This window comes from Rhamphochromis sp. 'chilingali' (genome assembly GCF_963969265.1).
Source record: "Rhamphochromis sp. 'chilingali' genome assembly, chromosome: 19".
NCBI lineage: Eukaryota > Metazoa > Chordata > Actinopteri > Cichliformes > Cichlidae > Rhamphochromis > Rhamphochromis sp. 'chilingali'.
This window is the reverse complement of record NC_137946.1, coordinates 22,207,431-22,230,329: the sequence shown is the minus strand read 5'-3', so window position 1 is coordinate 22,230,329 and position 22,899 is coordinate 22,207,431. Positions and strand designations below refer to the sequence as shown.

General features: G+C 38.7%; 1 protein-coding gene across 3 annotated transcripts in view; it reads right to left on the bottom strand.

The window, feature by feature from the left end:
* The window catches only part of shroom1 (shroom family member 1), a 31,466-nt gene extending 14,411 nt beyond the window's left edge, over window positions 1-17,055 (bottom strand). For 2 of the 3 annotated variants that reach the window (XM_080866308.1, XM_080866311.1), the window contains exon 1: window positions 16,834-17,038. The gene's annotated coding sequence lies outside the window, so the exon portion shown is untranslated. Of the gene's footprint in view, window positions 1-16,833 lie in introns of all 3 variants that reach the window. The other variant, XM_080866309.1, reaches the window with a different exon arrangement.
* Between the last annotated feature and the right edge of the window lie 5,844 nt (window positions 17,056-22,899).

Sequence of the window (22,899 nt, the reverse complement as noted above, 5' to 3'; positions counted from 1 at the left end):
CACCATGTCACTGCAGCTGTATCATTTTTCCAGAAGGCAAGCATTTTCTGCTACAGTCCTCAAAGCAGAGTAATGACATGTGTCTGCATAGTTTTTAACTTTGAAAAAGGACTTAGTTTACCCAGAATCCACCGCAAATTAGTCCTATTTAACACTGTCATGAACTTAACAGCTTTCTATAACAGATATGGCTCATAGCTAAGCCATATTCAAAAGGTGTATCTTGGTAAAGTCAACAAAACCTCTGAACCTTTGTAGACACGTCAAGATTTCTGTTGACCCTCCTGGTGGTGGGCCCCACTTTAGAAGTGCTCTTTAAATGACTGTAAAAGCGCCAGTATGCCTGCCACATTGGCTGTTTCTCTCACCACCACTAAAACATCACACAGTCACTTTTATATATGCCTGCAGTTAACACGCAGGAAGTCACTGCAGTATTCTCCTGAACGATAAGCATCTAATTATTTTGCAAATTACAAAATTACAAAAATAAGTCCAGGCGGCTTGTATGATACTTGGGTGATAAAGGACTACGGAAAGCGATTTTCCTGCTCTGCTGTCTTGCTGTTGGTGAAAAAGATTTTTCCATCACAAACAGTAAATCATTACATCTTATTATTATCATCATTTTTTTTTCTTCTGACTTTGGTGATTATACTAATTACACATTTGTGATCCTTTTGACAAAAACAAAAAGAAAGGCACACCAGATTGGCAGTTTGAAAACCAATCCTGGGCTGTATGTGGACACTACTGCCCACAACTCCCACTGTGTTTGGATATATATCAGCTGCAGCACTGAGCGGAGCCTTCCTGCAGAGCAGAACATTCACTCCGTCTGAGAAAAGTTCAACCACAGCAAATAGAAATGACAGATATTTAAGTTGATGAGAAGCAGACCAAGACTCACAGAGCAAAGCTTTGACTCAATGTGCAAAATTAGAAGCCAAAGAACTTTTTGGCTCATGAAGGCCTTCATCAAGCCTACGAGCCGTGATATTCTTTACTTACTCTCAGTGAAATAGAAACATAGTGCTTTAACCTACATTCCCTTTCACTGAAATCCACAAAACCTAACTACCAGGGAGGCAAAAGAGACTCAACACAAGCTCAAATTAAAATAAAAGTTAGAAACATGACTTCACTTCTGGACAAGAGCCTCCCAGAGGACCAACAGGGCATCATTCTATTGTCCTCAATCAAACAGAAGCAGGGAGGAAGCCGTATTTGAAAAGGTGGAAGTGGATGTATGTTGAGCTCTGACAGAGCAAAGCGGCTGGTTGCGGGAAAAGGAAAGGGGCTTGCCATGCAGTGTTATCATTAGCACCAGCAGTGTACTTCTTTGTGTATGCGTGTGTCAGACACACATATGTATGAACCACAATGATTAAACAGTGAGAGCTGCGGAGAGAAACTGTGAAACTGTTGCTGGGCAGTGCTCACATCAGTGGCTAAAATCTCTAGCTGACCAAGACAAGCTGTCACACTCTAATAAGCTCTGCATTCCTGCCCTGATCTGGCCTAAATACTTGACAATATCAACACTGAGTCCACTTCATGTTGTTGTTGTTGTTTTAACAAAAAGAAAGTATAGAAAAAAAGAAAGCAATATGTTTGCAACGCCAAACACTGAATGCATGTTTGTGCAACTATGACACTCCTTTTGTGTTTGCATAGATGCAAATTACTAACATCCCTTTAGTTTAGCTGTGCTTACGTAAACGCCAAAGATGAGACACACAGAAAACCCAACAAGGGCAATAAGCGTATATTAATAACATGCACCAAAGTTATTTTGTATCCTTCCTGGTCAATGATTAACCAGGAACTGCATCGTGCCTCGCAGCACTTGGCTCAAAAATGAGTACAGGCCTCTAAGAATGATAAACTATTCTCAACTGGCCTCTGAGAAGACAATTACTTTTGTATTTAAGACCCCCCAGGGCTTTGCAATGTGATCTAGTCATGGTCAGTTTAACTGGATACTGTAGGAATTCCACTGCACTAGAATAGTAAGAGCCTACAGACTATTGGGTTTTACTTGTGTGAAGGCGAGTCTGCATGGAGCCTCAGTCTAAAAATGGGCCGTGCAAATTCATAATTTCGGCTCCATATCCTTTTCAGTCTTTGGTATGTGTAATAAAATCTGAGAACATACTGACCTAGGTCAAAATCCAGATGTAAAAAGATAGTAAACAGCCAATTACAAATATATCTCAATAAACTAAATGTTGGCCTGTGGCCTGATAAGATAATCTGATCATTTAGATACAGACTTTATTAGGTGTCCTATGCTACTACCAGGTCGGACCACCTTTTTTCTTCAGAATCTCCTTAAGTCTTTATGACACTGATTCAAAAAGGTGGCAGAAACATTCTGCAGAGATTTTACTCCATATTGATATGACAACATCACACAGTTGCTCCAGATGTGTCAACTGCACATCCATGAATCCAATTTCCACTGTAAAGGTGTTCAATTGGATTGAGATCTGGTGACTGTTAAAAACCATTTCAGTACAGTGACCTCATTGTCATGTTCAAGAAAGCAGTTTGAGATTATCTGAGTTGACATGACACATTAACCTCCCAGAAGCAGCCATCAGAAGATGTGTGCATTATGCTAATGAAGGGACGGACATGGTCAGCAACAATACTCAATGTAGGTTGTGGTGTTTAAAAAAACGCTTGTGTGGCACGGACATATCCCCCACACTATTACACCACCATCACCAGCCTGAACCACCGATACAAGGCAGGATGCTTTTAGCATGCTTTCATGTTGTTGCTGAATAACAATTATGACCCTACCTTCATCACAGTTAAGCAGACGACAATCTTTGTTTGGGCATGCCACTTTGAATATTTTGGAATTAATTTGTAGAATATTCAGAAGATATTCAGAATATTCAGAAGACACCACTGCAGGGCAGCAGATAAAAAGTGATTGTAAATGCGTGATACCATCAACAACAAAGGAGCCATGGCGACAGCAAGTGAGAAAGAAGAGACTGGTCCCTACAGGAAGCTGAGACAAACACCACAAAAAAGCACAATAACAAATGACCCACTTCCTGGTTAGAGGTGGGGAAAGTCTCAATGACTCCTTCATTACAGAAAAAAGTTATCTTTAAATAAAAAAGTTGTCTATTCTTCTTGGGTCCTGAGTGTCAGCCCTCACAGCTCAGCCCTGATCTCTCAGCTGTCACTGAAGACACTGTTAGCAGTCTAAACAGGGAGGATAATGTGCTCCATTTGATCTTCATCCAGCTCAGCTCTGTCTTTTCTTTAAGCACTACGTGTCGCTCAACTCGTCAAGCAGGGTACCAATTATTTTATTTTTATTATTATTTATTATATTTATTAACTTCTATCTATAAAGTGTAGAAAAATAGGGGGGGGGGGGGGGGGGGGACTCAGTTTCCCTTCATCTTTGTTTTCTCCATCCCAAAATCAAACACAAACACTCACTTCTGACAACCAAGAGTCACAGATTTGTTGGTGCCAATACATACACCACAACTATTATTAAGACATGCATGCTTACATCTTCTGTTTATGATATACACACATATAAAAGATCACATATACTGAAACCTAAATAGCTTTACATTGAGTATCGAAAAATCCAGTAACAATGTAGCCACGTTTTACTGACCACTTTCACGTCTTCAGCTGACATTCTCTACCAGTGAGCTCAGTGTCGCCTGGTGGCAGTGACCATCTCTGCCATGTTACATAACGAGCTGTGGTCTGACTATAGACACATAACAAACACTGGATATCACACATGGTGGCATTGCTGCTGGGGCTACACACCACGTGGCTTCACCATGAGGACGTGAATTCGCAGAGGTGGAGACTTCCTGGAGAGAAAGTGACTTTACAGAGCATGTATTGTTCTTGTAAGACCAATCCCTAATCTTACACTATCAATGTCATGGACAAGGTATGAACACCGACTTCAAACCAAAAAGAGCAAATAAGAATATATGCCAATATAAGAGTAAATACTATCTTCAGGAAAGACCACGTGAGGACATGTGTTACTAATGAACAACATAAAAGAAGTAAACAAGAAAACAAAAACTAAAAATAATCACAGAGATAGTGCAGAGGATTTGGAAATGCTCATGCAAGACGCTATGCATCTGCACCTAGACAGTATATAATACACTACTCATAAAATGCATTAATGCTGGTAAACCCAGGGTAAAGCTGTTAATGGGCTTCCCTATAGCACAAAGGCTACATGATATGACCTGGTTCTCAGGTTTTTCAAAAGCAGCTGCAGTCTAACGCTCTCTGAGGGTTTACAATGGAAATCAGTGTAACCCGTTTCCTGGTCGTTATTAAGAAGCTAATTAACTCTGATTTTAAAGCATGGAGCTTACTTTTAATTTAGGTGTGTATTCCTGTAGTAATCCTTACTGCAGAACATGTCAGATGTAGTAGCAGCCTCAGCCTAACTCACATATCTGCTTCTATAATTAAACTTTAAAAGATTGAGCATTAGAAATACTACTTATTTCATATAGTTATTATTAAGGGTAAGTTTCTTCTGTTGAATGGACTGGGGCAAAAACCCTGATTATGAAATCTAATCTCTAACACACTGTGCTCAAGTCATCATGATGTCAGCAAAATGTCTCATCAACTACTAGCTGGGCTACCTTTAAATGACTACAAGTGAACTGCCATGATTACCTTAAAGTTAAATCCAGTGCTTTGGTTTACAACTAAATACTGGTCATTCCCATGAGTCTCAGCTTTACTACGTGCGTGTAGTGCCAATTAGCAAACGTAAGTAGATTCTTTTCTTATAGCTGACTTTACACTCATGACAATATTGATCAGCGGGGCAAACACCTGACCTTTTATGGTGACATGGCACTTAGTGCGTTATCGCAGGCTGATTGGCTGGATTGGGAGCTTGGCAGAAGCACAAGGAATGTGCTTGATAAGCAGCGAGAACATGTACTGCAGGTAAAAGCAAACAGGCTGTTATAATCATTACACAAAACCCCAATTTTACTTGTCGTTTCTTTCAGATCACATCCCGACCTCAGGCCACTCTGAGAATTCAGTTATCAGTTATGTTAATGGTTAGTTCGCAATGGCGTCTCTTGTGCTCTAGTGTCCACTGGAAGAAATTCTCAATTTCTACACGGTTCTTACAAAAGTTGTTAATTAAACTGCTGTATCTAAATATTACTCATACTATCAAACTGGCAGTGAGCTCACCTGTTGGCCTGTGTAGATAGTACGTGAACATCTGATAAGAGACAGCCTGCGGGACACTTCCTGGTCGAATACAAAAGTGCATAAGAGAAGATCACAGAACTGTGAGCCCTCAGCAAAGCAATGAGGTCACTATTTGATTTAAAAGATAAGTTTAGACCATCTATGTCTGGCATACTCTGAGACAAACACGTTGAAAAGGGACTGCCCTTTTTCCTATCCACTGTGCTCAACGCAACTTAATTTCGATTTGCAATCCAAAAGTTCTCATGACACCTCCAGACAGGAAAAACAGGCCTGTAGTGAAGCTTTGTTATATCATAAGGACAAAGTTTTCGTTTCAATACTGATTACATAATGACGTTAAATATTTAATCCTCTACTGAGGGAATATGCATGAGCAGAAGTGCCAGGTTAACAATGTGCCAATGGCGAATATTTGCAAAGATGCCTAAGCACCAATTATGACTGTTAGCGCAGAGACCAAGCACACTTTAGATTTAGTTATTTGATTAATCAGAATTTACTAACCCTTCTTCTAAGAACCATGTCAGCCATTTAGTAGCAACACAGTGACGTACTACGGGTCTAGCCTCAGGTTTATAAGGTTTGTTACTGCAGTCATGGAAAATCCAAAATCTCATCCCCATCCATCTGCTGCCACACAGATCGTAAATTTTCACATCAACACACTATCCTATTACCTTTGAGACGCTCCGAGGACATAAGTAGAAATGGGCGTTTTCCCCTCTCATAATTGTTCAACCTCCTGGAGTGGCTAAAGTCAGGTTACAGTACTAAATGACCAACGGCATTCCTGGTCAGGTCTTACTGCTCCCTTGTACCTATATAATGTGAGGCAATTATCAGTAGTGAATGGACAGTCGTAGAACACAGAAAATAACAGAAGCATTTCAGAGACCGGTTTTGAGGGAAAACCTGCATTCCAGACTCTAACAGTAAATACACTCCCTCATTGCTGAGATCCAAGCATCAAGGAAGGGCACTGCACACTCCTACAAAGGTTTTTGCTCACTCAGTAACTCAAGTTTGGAAGATTGTCAATTGTCAATCAAACACACCAAAACAAGAAGTGTTCCCACGAGTTGTTGTAACAGCAGTTTCTCAAGTAATAAATATTTACCACGTTTCCCCATTCACTTCTATTGAAGCTTGTCCAGCTGACAAATATAAATGTGGGTTTCCTGCTCGGGTCACATGTTTTTTTACTGCGTTGTCATCTCACAAAAAAAAGGAAAGAAAAAAATCGCTGTACACATGTTATATAAAGATAATGGCTGTGCTGTGATTTTGGCTAAATGGACAAGTGAAATTATCGCTCAGGGAGAAAGTTAAAAGCAACAGGATGCTTGTAATTTTCTTCTTTCACACACTTATTTTGGGTGTTGCAGCTTTCTAAATTGTACAAAGGAAAAGAGAGAGGCGTGCCTGGGGTGAGAAAGGCCTTTGATAGCTTTTTGCTTCTAAAGCGCTATGAAAAGTCGCTAAGTTTGTAACTATGACATGAAGTGAAGAAGAACGATCGTGGCTTCATGCCAGAGTGATGAGAGCAAGGCATCAGAGTTAAGACTGCATGTACCTCCACATGTATAAAAAAAGAAGGAAAAAAAAGAAGAAGAAACACGCAAATCCTGAAACTTCCATCCATGCACTTATGCAATGAACGAACCTCAACATTCAAATATTCAGCTGCAGCCCTAGTTTGGTTACCTAACAGGCTCCACCCACCCTGAATGCACACCTGTGCTTGTGTTGGTCCATTAAACTAAGCCTGCATCCAGTCACAGGCACAAAAAAAAATATTTAACAAACAAACTCTGCCAGTAGAATAACATGTTTTTGTCCTGCTTTTGTTGAATTCCTTTCCACAAAGAGCACATAAATGCAGAGTCACTGCAGTCAGTGGCAAAAGCTTACTGACAACAGGAGTCATTCACGCATGGAGCTTTTGCTGCTGGGCATGTCATTGACATTAAGTCTGGAAAGGAAGGAGACCAAGGAGAAAACAAACATGAGGATAAAAAAGGAAAACGTATAAGAAACTGTTTGATCACTATCTAAAGTGCCATGATGAAAGTAGCAGACATGCCTCTAATCTCCCTCTTTTTACCTGGTACTATGCTTTTAGATGCATGAAAAGGACAGTCCAGATACAGAGCAGCAGCTTCATCAAGGACAACAAGGGGAAATTTGCTCAGTGTTGCATTAGGAGATTTGAATTGCAAAACAACCGGGAAGGCAGATAGAGGCAGTCTGTGTGGGCAAACAGTAAATATGCACTTCTCCCTCTGCCTCCAACTTGACACTGAACAACAGTTCTGATCCAAAGCATATTTTTGAGGAAGGAGATTTGAATGTTTAATCTAGAACCCACTTGGCCACTGTGACCTCCCCGCTCAGTTTAACACCCTCCAAATGGCAGATGAAATCGAGCAAATTAAATTGGCCAGCATTCTCCACATTTTTGTTTTCGCTCAATGAGTGCAAATTATCAGGATTACCCACCCTGATAGAACAACCGGATTAAGCCAAGGAGAGATGAAGGCCCCTTACCAGAGCCTGACTAACGGGCAGAGCTGCAAGCAGTTAAACTGAAAAATTGATAACTTATTCTTTTCATAATCACTTGTTTTAATCCCTGTAATCTACTATTCCTTTAATTTCTATAATTTGTTAGCCTTGGCATCCCAGGCTCTAATGTCACTCAGTCTCTTTCTTCTTTATTTACACTCATGTCTCCTACTCATTCCTCTTAAAGTGTAAAACAACTGAGGGTTTCCAGCAGATTTCCTTTTGAGAAGGATGCATTTCATCTGCTATAGTAACCAAGTGAATAAAGTGCCTGGAACATAAACATGACTGGAAACCACCTCACTGTTTGGCAGTTACTTGTCAGAAACCATCTGGTGTCTGACTTTAAATTCCCGTTTATCTAAAGAAGTACTTTCGTGCATAAACATTGCAGGTACAGAGACACCAAGATTAGAGCAATTTAGCCACCACACTAAATAAACTTTCTGCTTCCTAAAATACTAATTTGCTAACTGAAAATGCCTACAAGCACACAAAACAAACAAGTAGTTTGATCACATCTCTCAAGGTAGTTAACAAAAAGAACAGAAGCTAAAATGCTCAAGCTGACCCATGATCAGATGCTACTACACTTTATTGCAACAGATCTAGCAAGCTGTAAGTTGACCTCCTCACCCCTGCTAATCATCTTTCCACTCTACATGCACACAAAGTACATTTAATCTAGTGGGCAGCTTAATGACAGATTTTTTTTTAAATTCTTAATTCCCAGCTTTAAGCATGCTCCACATATTTTTTCATGACCACATAGTAAACAAACCAGTACCAAACACTTCCAGTGATACTTACTTCCTCAGTTTTGATGTGTGCCTGAAGTAGATCATTTATCTTTTTGAAATGACAGTGACTTTTTGCAGTGACAGTTTCCCTCAGTACAACACACACAGTATAGAGTATCACGCCACTACTCAGTTGGTGTGTAGGCTGAAGAAGAAGAAGACAAAATCTTCCCATCATAATGCAATCACAAGCAAAGAATTTGTTCCCTCAACAGGCTGATAAGTCTCTCAAACTAAGTAATCTTGGCTAAGCGCTTTTGCTCTGAAAAGTTTTCTTTATGCTGCAGAGAACTATATAACGAAAAAGAAACAACTAAAAGCAGAGTTATTATTTTATCTGGAGTACAGTATTTCTTTGTTGCGACATGAACTGAGTTTTCTGCATTCGTCCCACCTTTGCCTAAGTAGTTTCACTGACAGAGCACATGACAAAGGTGTATCAAAAGAACAAATGTGTGTCTAATGTCCTGATAATTACAGAGTGCCACCCACACCTCTGCATACGCCTCACATTATACCAACGCCTCTGCCAAGGTGAAATACTTGGTATTAACTTCTAATTATCCTGCTTTTGAAACACATACAGTAACCTAATAGTGCTGATTATCATGCTCAGGAGTCAAGCGATTCCTAATTTCTATAGTCTTTCTCAGCACCAAGTTTACCACCTTAGTTAATTTTAGGGGTACTGATCACAATGGGCTCATGTTGCTAGTGGCAGTGCAGGTTTCCTACCTCAAAGCGGGGGATGAACAAGGGGGTAAGGAGAAGGAGGAGGACGGTGTGGAGACTTTAAAACAAATCACACAGAGATTAAACTTCACTAGAAAACAGTGCAACTCAATTTGGACTTTGTAACCTGCTACAGAAAAATAGAGTGATGTAGAAACACTGAAGTGACTACAGGGGTTAACATTAATGTCTTTTCTAAAAAAAAAAAAAAAAAAAAAAGCTATTCAAGATGGAAAAATACTTAAAACAGTATTTTTTCACAGTGCTGTTATATATACTATTACATAATAACTATAGGTCTTGGTTGCATTTTTTTAAATATTTGTCTTGTGGCTTGGCCTGTTCTAGTCAGATGGCATATTAATAGTCTGAAAGGTCCAAAGGAATATGACAGATTGCATGTAATATTAAACAGGACCATTTCTGGCAGAGAAAAATCAAAAAGAAATCTGTCTTAAATTACTTCAGAAGGGCAGCTCACGATTATACTAATTTTTACTTTAATCATGAGTATTTTAAACGTAAAAAAAAGATATTCATTTCACACTGGCATGAAACAGAGAACAGCAATAAATTTTGTCATCAGAGAGGCTTATTTTTGCATGACAAATGACTGAAATCATAATTCTATTGCAGAATGTCAACTAAACAATCCACTGTACAATCACTTTAGCCCACACTAATTTATCATTTTGACGTGTGCAACGTGCTGAAGCTATGTCAGCACTGACTGGACAACCACACACACAAAAAAGACATCAAGCGGTTAGTTCCAGCCATGTCGGACAGCTGTAAAGGCCTCTTTTATTAGTCAATATCACAGCCACATTAATGCATCCCTGGCCAGCTCAGGTCTCACTGACAACCCCTCACCCACACCTTTTCATCAGGGGCTATGAAACCTGAGAGGACCCTAAAGCAGACCTGCAGGCATGGCACAGACCCAAGCACACACCCCACAGACTGTGCGCCTTCCTGCCTTTTACTGAATACTCTGCTGTGAAAACCACAGTGAAAAAAGCAATAGCGTAATCCCCAGTGTTATTCATTAGAGATTTTACAACTGTAAAGTAATAATCCGTGATCAGTGTGCAGCATCTAAGTCCAGCGCTGTGCTGGATTTGGATTTGTCCTGATGGATTTACTGCATGTATTGTTCTTGACAAATAACGCAATGCATTATTTTCTCTATTTATGCAGAATTTAAATTGGTCAGTTCAAATATTTACAGAATAATCTGCTTTTATATCATGCAGAAAGAAACAAAAATTGCATATTTAATCACATGTAAATCTTAAGTTATTTCAAAAAGAGTGGAATGTGTAGGGCACTGAATTTGTTGTTGGATAAGCAACAAGAAATCAATAAGATAAGAAAAGATTTTAAAAAGATATGGTATAGAAAATATATTTTTACAGTCCAGGTTCTGCTGGGATATACTTTCGAAAAGGCAATAACACGATGTCTTATAATTAAAAGTACCCAGTGAAGTTTTTGCCCTTGTGTGTCATCATGTCAGCACTTTTGTAGTGTTTATTTGTCTCATGTATGCTAAAAATGATGCACATGCATGCAACTATGTTCAATCTATCAACAAGTTCAGGGTTTTCATTTAAAAAAATCCAGCAATGATCTAGAGACAGAGAGGAAGAAATCTGCAACACAACTTTAAAACAACAAAAAATGCCCCTTGATTTTGTTTGTATAAAAGATAACCCCACGGGGCACCTTTAAATACTTTGTGAGTGTAAAAGACCTTTATCTAATGTGCTGCTGCAATTCTATCTACACAGCTCCTAAAAAAAGCAGAAAAAAAAGATTAAGGATGTATTTTTAAAAGCTGCCCATACAAGTAGGTTACTCTATGTTTTACCATACACATGGAAAATGCACTCATGACATATGACACTACCATATAACAATGAGGGGCTTATAGGTCCAAACAATAGAGCAGGAGTGGTCCTGTAAGAGCACCAGAGTAGGAATGCACACACATAACCGAACACACTTTTCAGCTTCCCCAAAGGGGGGTCTCGCCCTAGCCAGTAATAACCCCTGGCAGCCATTTTTCTTCTTCATGTCCGTCCATTATGTAGGACTTTAACGGGTTTTCTGCTCCTCTGACAAAAGAAGGAGGATCTGACCATAGCTCACAACTACAGACAAGTGAGTTGTCAAAGCCATTGTAAATAAGCCCCCGTCATTGCCTGCAGAACAGAGCCCTGGAGTAAAAGACAGGAAACGAGGAGGGGAAAAAAAGCAAGCAAAAAGAGCTGAAAAGGTTCCATCTGTTTAAGTCTGCTGGATGGTGATGGGGACAGCCTTGCCTGTTTCTCAAACACGGAGCGTGAAGGACCCCCTCAAATGTCTGGAAGGCCATCCATGCATGAGGAGAGAGAAGATGACGGTCAAAGTGAAGGGCGCTCAGACGATCTTCATCTTTATGTATGCATGCATATAGACAGTGATGATTTAAAATAAAGACTTACATGTGATCAGCCATCATTTTTACCATTGTTATACCCTTTATACTAAAGAAATGATTCAATACAAAACAAGGAGAAAGGGTATCCAAAACTATGACTAGGTATATGATGATGAAGAGTCCTTAAGTTTCCTCATATTGCCCAACATCACAGAAACCATCTAAAGGCAAAAGGACATTTTCACCTAAGTGTCTATCATATAATAGCATGCTTTAAAAAAAAAAGTCAACACCAGTTATGCATCTAACCTTGGTATCTAAATGTTCCATTTGCAGCTCGTCTGGTGCAACTTAATAACAACACCTACAGACTTCCCTTGTTTAGTTTATTACTTATTAATCATGTAGGGCAATTTGGGCTTGAATACAGCCTACAAGCAGGTTTTTCTCTTCCTCTTGTGTGCTCTTACTTTAGGCAACTATAAAAGAAAAATCAACTGATCTGCCATGATTTCCTCATCAGGACCTCATCAAAGTCACTCCAGTGCAAGTGAGCATATCTGAATACGTATACAAAACACAGAGGCACGCTAAAATCCTCTTCAATTATCACACCGACCTTCCCAAGGGCACGACTTTCAACAGCCTTACGAACTGGACCACTAAACATTATAACACCTAACATCAGCTCTAACTAGGGTTTAATTAATATGTTACAGTATCAACACGACAATGTGCCCACGCTTTAAGAAAGACTAACCTCTTTCTGGATGATATAAGGTCAGATATAAAGTCTGGGTAATAAAGTCAGACTTTAGTGGTCCAGTTTGTAAGGTAATAAAGTCTGACTTTATTACCCCTAAAATCTTGATAACATTGTGTCTGAGGACTTTGGTCAGCAAACATGTTTTCGCTTTTACCTCAAACAAACACATTCTGATTCATTTTATTTTTAAAATGAATGACACACTGCTTTTATACTTGGTCACTACGTTCCAGACGTGGACCGCTACAATTTGAGATACTGCACAGATTACACTTTTCCCAAATCTTTCCTTCTGTGATAAACAAATCACTCTATACGGGGTGAAAGCAGCCACCCTGGAATTGTCAAATAATTGGTACCGGTTTGCGTTATTGTGAACACAAAGACATGGATGTTGAAATGGAAACAAAAGAAACCACCGGGCCACCTCAGCTTACCAAAACATGTCACGAAACACAGTTGTAAGGGATCAAATTCTCCCTGAGAGAAAATGTGAATTTGTTCGATATGGCACAAATCAAACACACATTTTATCTGCAGTATTACCTGTGACATACTTCCAATAAAATCTCAGAGTACTTTTTTTCTCACAAAAAATATGGTGATATTTAAGTTCCTACTGACCAAAAACCCCTAGAAAAAAATCGCCACTTAGTATGCTCTTAAACTTCTTTCTTATAGCTGATTACAGCATGCCTGCGTCAATCCTTTCGTTCATCAAAAGACGCAAGTGAACTTAACACCTAATTCTATGACTCATTCATGATATCACTTTTTTCTTTCACAGCGGTATACATTTATCTTCCCGGAACCAACAATGCCATTCACACATCAGTCTCACATCATTCAGGTTCAAAGCAAAAGGTATATTACATCAAGCCTGCACTTCCATCATGTAAACAATCCACTTAAGGCTAACAGAAACTAACAGGCTTCTCATTTAATTACAACTTAGAGACCTTCCTGCTACATCTTACGCCATTATTTCACTATGATGCCTCGTGCAAAGTTCAAAGTGAGGCTGATAATGGTTTAATTACTGCGCTGTTAAGTAATGTGTTAAAGATTTCTGTTACTTTCAGCTGCTTTGTCTCTGAAATTTAATGAGATTTTCTGTGTAATCCCATTTCATCTGGATCAACCACAAAAACCTCAGTTTCTACAGAAATAATCTGAAACCTATGTGAACTATAACCTCACGCCCAGAGCCAAGCCAGTCGCTTCAACCTTGCAGTGGTTGGTTGTATAAAAGGTCACAAAAAGAATTTAAACATCCAAAACTACATACGTTCAGCTGCAGTGTGAGTAATTTTCCACCGCTCGAGGAAAAAAAATAAACATAAAAATGACCATGTCCTACAGGTCGAACAGAAACATACCGCATGCAGGGTTGAATTCCTACAACATTACATACTTTACTTTTTTTCCCTAAAAAAAAGAGGGAGAGAGAGAAAGAGAGAGGGAGAGAGAGAGAGCAAGGGGAAGACTGAGATCAGGTTTCAAAACCCAGTCTAAGTTTACATTTACACCCCATGGCTTTGTGACCCTACTCTCATTTATAACGCTACCCTTCTGCTATTTGCTTCCATCTTTGGTTTCCGGCTTTCTTTCTTCTTTATACTTCCTGCAAACAACACTTACTCAGGCTACAGTCCAAGCCGCCACCTGTATGCAACCATTACCAAATATTTGTATTGCCACATGCTAGCTGCCGATTGGGATCAACAGGTGTTTATGCAAGCACCTCTGGGCTAAGTCCCTCATCTCTCTGCATGCATTACGCCTACATAATTATACCCAAATATCTGAGTGCGTGCTGCTGTCAGGTCAGGCTCTGTGGACGTAGCTGGGGTTGAGCCAGGTCAGCAGCCCCAAGCATGGCATCCTCCAGCAGTGGCAACAGCAGCACACAGAGAGGCCAGTGTGCTCCCACCATCTGACCAACCTCACAGCCTAAGTGCCTCAGTTTCAGCTCCAACACAAAACACCAGTGTCTAGTTTCCCTTTAAATAAAACATACTCCACTCATTAGCTAAAAAGCCCCCCCACTCCTCCCTCCTTGTGCATAATTGAGCGCTAGGTATCAATTTAAGGCAATGAAGTGAGGTTAGAGCAGGACAGTACTATGTTTTTTTAGTTGTTTTGATTTGTTTCAACCAACAACCAAAGCATGAGTAAGTAAGGTACAACACAGCAATTTAATATGGTGATAACAGTAGTTAGGGTTTAGGGTTGTTTCTATCCAGTCCTCAGTATCTATTACAAGCTTATCAGTCAGCTGTCAACTCAGATATTGCTTATTATCTCCCACTGTTACCTAACATTCATGAACAGTAATAATAATGTCTATTAATAATAAGCTGCTAACATTAACGCATATAAAACCTCATCATATTACAAACTAGGGCTGGGCCATATTATACCGTTCACGGTAATACCGGTATAATGTTAGGCAACGATAGGAAAATGAAATATCGCGATAGAATGGGAGTAAAACGCGCATGCGCAATGCCTTTGTTTTCATACGCACATGGCCGATTGTTGAGTGAAACAGATGAACCAGAAGTGGTTTGTAAAAATGGTGCAACTTCCGTGATGTGGAACTGGTTTGGTGTTTGTCCGTCAGATACACGACAAAGCACATTTTTTTTGCAGAACATGCAAGCGGCCGTTGTTATTGTCATATTTGTCGGACTAAGATGCTCTTAAATCTGGGAGTAATCTGGGTCCTAAACTCCGTATTCTTCAGGTCAAACAACACTGCAGCATCACTTAGAGTTAAAAACTGTCTAAATTCTTTCATCTTTAATAAAACGATCAGCATTGCTGCTTTACCAGGTGTAACTATAAAGTTTAACTTCCAGCCATCCATGAAAACTAAAGTTATTACATTTAACGGAGTTAGACGTTAGCAGGAAGCTAGCGGAAGTTAGCTCGCTAGTTTCGCTAGTTACCTAAGCATGATATAGCATGTTCTGACTGAGAGATTTCTGAAAAAAATCAAACGTACAGTGCTGCTATCACTTCCAACATAAATGAAGACAGGAAACTAAACAGCAGTGACGTTTGTAGGGTTACTGAAGTTGGGCTAGCTGGTATATAATGATGTGCTACGTGATCGCTAGCGACACAGCTATGTTAGCATAACATAAACAGTGAAGCTGGAGGACGAACACTAACACTTTTCCACTTATAAAAGTTAACGTGAAGGTTCTTCATGGTTAGAGACAAATGCAATCGCATGGCAGGATGTTGTAAACGGACCAAACTTCAGTCAGGAGAACAACTGAGATAATCCATCCACAATATGAGGTTAGTCATTAATATACTGCAACAACATGGGAATAGAGCAGCTGCCAGAGAATTCAACATTAATGAATCAATGGTACAGAAGTGGAGGAAGCAAGAAGAATGAGTTTAATAAAGTTTGATTTATCTGACTGCTTTGTTTCGCTTAATGTGCCTTATAATCCCGTGCACCTTATGGTCCGAAAAATACATACTGCACACTGCAGTTTAATGTTGCAAAGCACCTCTTTTTAACTTCAGTGGATATTATACATGGTTATGCTCAGGATATGTCAGCCCATTTCTACTGGAAATGCCTTTTGGTTAAACTTTCAGCAAGGAATTTGCATTTGCACTGTTACATTTTTATAAAGCTTTAATGTACATAAAAACCAGCTTCTTGTTTAAGTGAAAATAAATGGAAGGTTGTCTTTTTGCGCTAGTAATGTTGTGGAGTTGTATTTTGTCTCGCATCAATTATATCGTCGGTTATATCGTTATCGCAAATTTTCAAATATATATCGTGATAAATATTTTTGGCCATATCGCCCTGCTCTATTACAAACTAAGGAAAACTATGCGATTTTAAAGGTTAAGGGTATAGATTAAGAATTACATCTAATTTACACACACACACATACATATATAATACATTTATTAAGTATTACAAAATAAATAAGTAGCGATATAAGCAGCCTAGATGGGCTTTGCTAAATACCACCAGATCCTACTACTGACCTCACCTCCCAGTAATAAAACTGAACTGAGACCAGCTGTAGCTTATTCGTGGACACTTTAACTTCCCACAGACACGAAAAACAACTTGTACAACAGCAACAAGAGGTCTGACTGTAAGGTGTCACTGTCATACAGGTATTCTGCGAACATTTTCACTAATAAACCAACAGGTTAACAGCTGACAACCGAAACTGAGCAGCCACAGCGATACTGGATGCACCTGCTGCCACCCTAAACTACCCTCAACGTACCTGCCGATTCCCGCTTCCTTCGCGGTCCTCAAACTGTAGCTTTACTCTTGGTTTGTTGTCTTCAGTGGGTTTCCTCTTCGTTTATCAGTGATAGTTACACTAACTAACTAACAAGGACGGCTCACCTGTATATGGTTAGCTGGCGTGTCTCGCAACCTCTGGTAATGAGCTTTCCTTTTCCTCCGTCCGCACTCAGCTTACCTTATTCCCTGGAGAGAGAAGCGGATGAAAGGTAACGGAGGACCAAGGTGGCCAATTAGACGTGGCGGGAGGCGGGCGAGGTGGAAATGCACGACATCCTATTGGTCAGAACACATTAATGGCGGAACAGTGGAAAAGTTAATTTCCCTGTATTGTTTTCATTTATAAAAGAGAGAGAGAGAGAGAGAGAGAGAGAGAGAGAGAAAGAAGGAAAGAGGCGCAAGCTGGAAGCAAGCTGAAGCTAAACTTCAAATATAAAAAGAGAAAATTTTGAAAATAAAATGATCTATAAGAAGCGACTAATGTTTAAAATGTGGCAAGTTGCCTTTACAAAGAGTTAATGTTCTCAGGCCGGTGCAATGTGGATTGAAAGGAGCTAATCATTTCTAAGAGGCTCTGCCATGCAAAGCTATATAAACTACTTTTGTCTCATGCACAGAAAGATTAACTAGGCACCTTTTTTTAATCTTACTGAAAGACACGAATTACTGAGGCCAAACAATTTGGGTGGTTTGGGATGTCATGAGCTCACTGTGAAGATATTCAGGGAAAGTCAGGTTACTCTAATGTCGTTTGTTACTGAGTCACAAACACTGTATGATCTCAGATTGCATTAGTTACTGTAAGCTCCATAAAGGCATATTCATGGACATGTAAAGGTATATTTAGTTCATGGACCACATTCAGTATAATTTAATTCTATAAACTATCTTCAAGCTAACTCTACAGTCAATATTTTTTCCTTAAACTCTGCATTGTTCTGTCTGTTCCTTTAAACTCCCTGATTCAAGATTAAATGAAGCACTTGGGGTGTCTCTTTTTAGTTATCCATCACCTCTGTGCATGTCACATGGTCTGACTAACAATCAACTGAAGTGGCAATCCACTGATAATATGGCAAAAAAAAAAAAAAAAAGGACAGGATAACAGCAATGACAATAGCAACTAATGGCCACTTGGTGGCAATTCATTCACTGTGGAATGAAGCCTAGGCTTTGTCCTGGGTCAGCAGCCATCTGTGGTGTACACATCACTACATAGGGTTGATAAAATGATGTCACACTGTGTAAAAAGAGACTAGAGCTGGATAATTCAAATACAGCTTCATATGTGGTTCACCACTCTGATTACACACCATGACGGTTCATTATCACTGCTTAATGCAAAGTATTTTCACTAGATGTGGGAGTCACCAGTCACCCCACAAAATATGACCAGAATACTTCACTCACAATATATCATTGTGATTTTTTTTTTTTTGACATTTTCCAATATCCTGAGTGTTGCAACAACATATACTGCTATTTATAACTTTTTTTCAACTGCAAGTTATGTCCTCAAAGTTAAACTATATCGGTTTTATCCAATAAGCTCAAGTTAACTCTCGTCAGGTATGTTTTTTTGCTGCAGAGTGAAATTGTCACATTTACACAGGAGTTACTTCAAACTGCAAGTGTTTGCAGAAAGGTTTCCTCCTATCAAGAGAGATGAGTACTTTTACTTTGTAATGTATATTGTGACTCCAGGACCTAACTTGTATTTGTATTTATTTAGGGTGTTTTATCTTTTCATTCTAGCAAGATTTGCCATTCTGATATTAAGTTTGGAAACAACAACAAACAATAATTGCAAGAGTTCATTATGCTTTACTACCACAGACAAATTTTGTAGACTGTTTCTTGAGATTGCATATTTAGAAATGAGGTAATCTTCCTTGTGCAAACTGTTTTAAGGGGGGAAATACTTCAGTCTAGATGGGTGTTAGTCCCATTTTAGTTTGCAGGCCACATACAGTATCATTTGATCTCATTTACCTCAAGCCACTAAAACTCACTGCATAATTACATTTCCAAAACGTTCCTTTCCTGTGTAAAGAAGTACACGGATTTTCTGAAAACATTTGCATTTAGTGAATCATCCAGACTTTTAACAGACTGAGATGTCTGGAAAAAATAGGAACAATTTCAACAATGGTCTCAGTTTTTCCACATTCAGTCAGCGTGTCATCGCAGAGAAATGCGTCTGCAGGGCCCCTCAGCTTATAAATATTACTTCAGTGTGGGATAGCAAGGTTAAATTGACAATGACTCAGACATTTGGCTTCGACTAAATTAACAGCTCTGATCACCACCCTTATGATGTGCTTGATTTTTTGCAACATGATGTGTTCCTGGTGAAAAATATGTCAAAAAGTCCACTAAAATAAGCCCTCATTCCCTGCAAGAATGCACTCTTTAGAGAAAGCAGTTCTGTTTTGTGTTTGTTTAACTGGTGCTCACTTCATTAAGTACACCTGTTCAACTGCTCGGTGACCTGGCAACAGCGTGTGGTCCAGGAGGACCTGCCAAGGTTCAAATGAAGCATCAGAAAAGGAAAGCAAGGGGATTTATTTTAGGGACTTTGAACAGAGTGTGGTTGTTGATGCCAGATGAATTAAGAGTTCCGGAGGCAAAACATGAAATTTATATATTGTTAAGACACAAAACACATCAGTTGCTTTAAACTACATCAAGTAGAAAATCTAAAGCTGATGGAAATGGGGAGAAAAAAAAAGAAACAGCACTCTATTAAACATATCCATATATATTTTATTCTCAATACGGCAAAATACAAAGAATATTCAGGACAGACTTTTATTAGTCACAATTAATACTCACTTCACAAGAATGCTTTTAAATTACATTACCTAAGTTTGAAGATCAAACTTCAATGAGTACCTTTAATCATATTGCATCCATCATATATAGCATCTCTATCATCAGTTCTCTTAAAACTAATCCAATTTAGATTATTGTACATAGTGTATGCTGCTGGTCTCGGCTCTGAGACAACTTCTAGAAAAAAAAAGGTGTTATACAACTTACTGTATAAACTGCTACAACTGGTTTTGATGTGTAGAGAAATACCTCTGTTTCAAAAGACATGTTGGACCAATTGTTCAAAAGAGACACATAGTAAATATACCTCTCTGAGGAAGAAACAGACATGGTTTTACAGAACAGACTGTACACATGCCATCCATCCATCCCATGAGATCAACAATATACACTTCATGAAAAAGTACACAGCTCCATATCAAATACAGAGAAGACAAAATATTCGCACTTGGATCGAGAGACGTTAATGATTATGCGGCGACTGTGATACTGAGACAGTGAAGCAGAAGACAAAGAATACCAGCACAGTTAGAAAAAGGACTGAGAAAGCATTTGATATACAGAGTTAACAGACTAGGAGTGTAATCTGTAACCACTTGGAAGAAAAAAAAAATGTGCATAAAGTATATCTCACAAGTATATTTACAACATTTTTAAATTTAATAAAAATGTCAACCTGTAGTAGAAATTCACCCTTAAAGAAATGTTATATTTACAATTTATACATTTGTATTTAAATAGAAACATGCAAGTGTTAACATTTTCCTACTGAATAAAAAAAACAAAAAAAAAAACCTCATCTTACCCTGGATTCTTTCAAGTTAGAATTAATATTAATTACAATGAAATCTCATCCTGAACAACCCCGTTACATTTACACCTTCCCATTTCATAAAACGGTGCTCATTAAAAAGGCAAAATAGGAAAGAAACATTAAGCAAAAGGGGCAGAAAAATAAATAAGTATGAGTAGCAAATCGTTAAAAATTTTCTCTAATGCTAAATTTTTATTTTTTTCGTTTTAGGATATTTTTTTTAAATTCATTTCTTTTTTACATTTGAGTACAAGATAGTGTAGGGAACACAAGGCGCTGACCTCTACTTACAAAGTGTACCAGTGTATGAAGACATTGACTGGGCTGGCAAAACCCACAGAGGAATTCCTATGAGAAAAGTGGCCTCCAGCTTTAAGTAGAAAATGGCTAAAGCCATCTGTGTTTGGTTATAAAATCAGATCTATACACACACATCCATGCACCCACACATGAACGCGCACACACACACACACACACACACACACACACACACACACACACACACACACACAGCCAAGCTCGCATACTAAACCAGTACACAAAATTGCAATAGCTAAAGGCATTGGATTTGAGTTCAACAGGTTTCTCACTGAGGTGGGAAAAAGAAAGTGGGGGACAGAGGAATCCCAAACATAAAAATATAATTATTTTTTCCACAGAAACAGTTTCTTTTTTTGTAAAAATCCTGCATAGATTAAAATAATACCTCCTATGACTTGCTTCTTTTTTTTTTTTTCAAGTGTAAGAGAAAATAACAGTATCCCTTCCTACAACAAAGGACAGGGAGCCAGTAAAAGAAAAAAATGACAAGAAAAAAAACAGGAAAAAAAGGAAGGGTCAAACCTGGGCCAAACAGCATTTTGTTTAGTCTTGACATGCAGGGGGAAAAATAAATTAAAAAAGGCATTATAGATCTTTCTGGCACGTTCTTGTCCAGCCAAAACAAAATGAATGCCATCTGGTCCAGGCTTTAGTATTTCCAGCATATTTTGATAGAAAGTGGGCTTGAAACAACCAAAATGGACAGTTCATGTAAGTGAATTACTGTAAAATCCAAATGCCAACTAAAAATCAACGCAATGTTAACATACTGCGCCAGCTACTATCTTGTAATACAAGTGCGATTACAGTTTGACAACTTTAAATAGGAACATATACAAATACTTGTTCTTATAACCTCTGTTGTAACCCTGCTTTATGCGTCTGACATGTTATACTTTTGCTTGGCTAGAAGGAAGTAAAAGAAACTGGTTGGTATATAAATAAAATCTATATTGGTTTTTATACTTTTTCTTGAAATATATAATGATAGATTTAAAACTCTGCTGTATAAATACAACACTGATCATCTGCATCGCTGATGAGTTCCATTCCCCAGACAACATATTTCCCTTCAAATAAATTAGCTTCTGTTCAGCCAAATTAGCGGCAACTTAGGCCCAGTTTTTATAAAATGTACTGTGACTGCATTGGATGTGGACATGATCTTCAATACTTAAACACTCCCTGCTGTTCCCTAGAAAAATAGAATAACACTGATTTGGAAACAGCTCGTCCTCTAGGAAACTTTTGAATGAACAATGCCGCTACGAGTGGGAAAGAATTGTGAAGCTTCAAAGAGGCGGAAAATCTCAACGTTTGCCATCATCAATCTTGCTGAGGTCTCCCGCTAGCGACCCCTGGAGGCCATGTGAAGCGTTTAATTTATTAGAAAGGGCAATCACATTTCATGATTCTGAAAAATGAAATGGCACTTTTTGAGCCAAGTACACCGATCAACAGATGTCCTAAGGGATCATTAATAAATATGTGTGTGCCCCACGAAATCTGCTGTGCACAGTAGCCCTTCCTTCAGTCCTTAAATCTTCAGTGGGATTCTTCAAGGTTTAATTTGTGGTGACCAACACCATCTTTGCAAATACATAAAAAACAAAACAAAAACAAAACACAAACCCAGTAAATGCTGCAAGAATAACTGCTGAAACAACTGTTAAGTGTTAAAAAGACAAAAAAGTAAAAACTGTGAAAAGAAAAGAAAAATAATTGAATCAGATATGACCGGTGACTTTTCCTGTAGCTGACATACAAGGCACAGAAATGATAAAGAGAAACCTTCATTTTTAAAGCACCTTTGGTGTTCATGGGAGGTACTTTGGTGAAACAAAGACAAATAAAAAGTTCAAAGCCAAAGTAGCCTAAAAACCAAAGCAGAGTTTTAGTGTATTCATAATAAATAATTCACCCAGTGCTTCCATGCTGAAGAGATTAAAAACATGGCCTTCGAAGATTTCTTAAGAATGCCGATATATGTGTGAAGCCAGGCGATAAGCTCTTCTGACTCCTGCTGCAGTTTGGATGCTTCTCCCTGTGTGGTGCCGTCGAAGGTGAGAGATG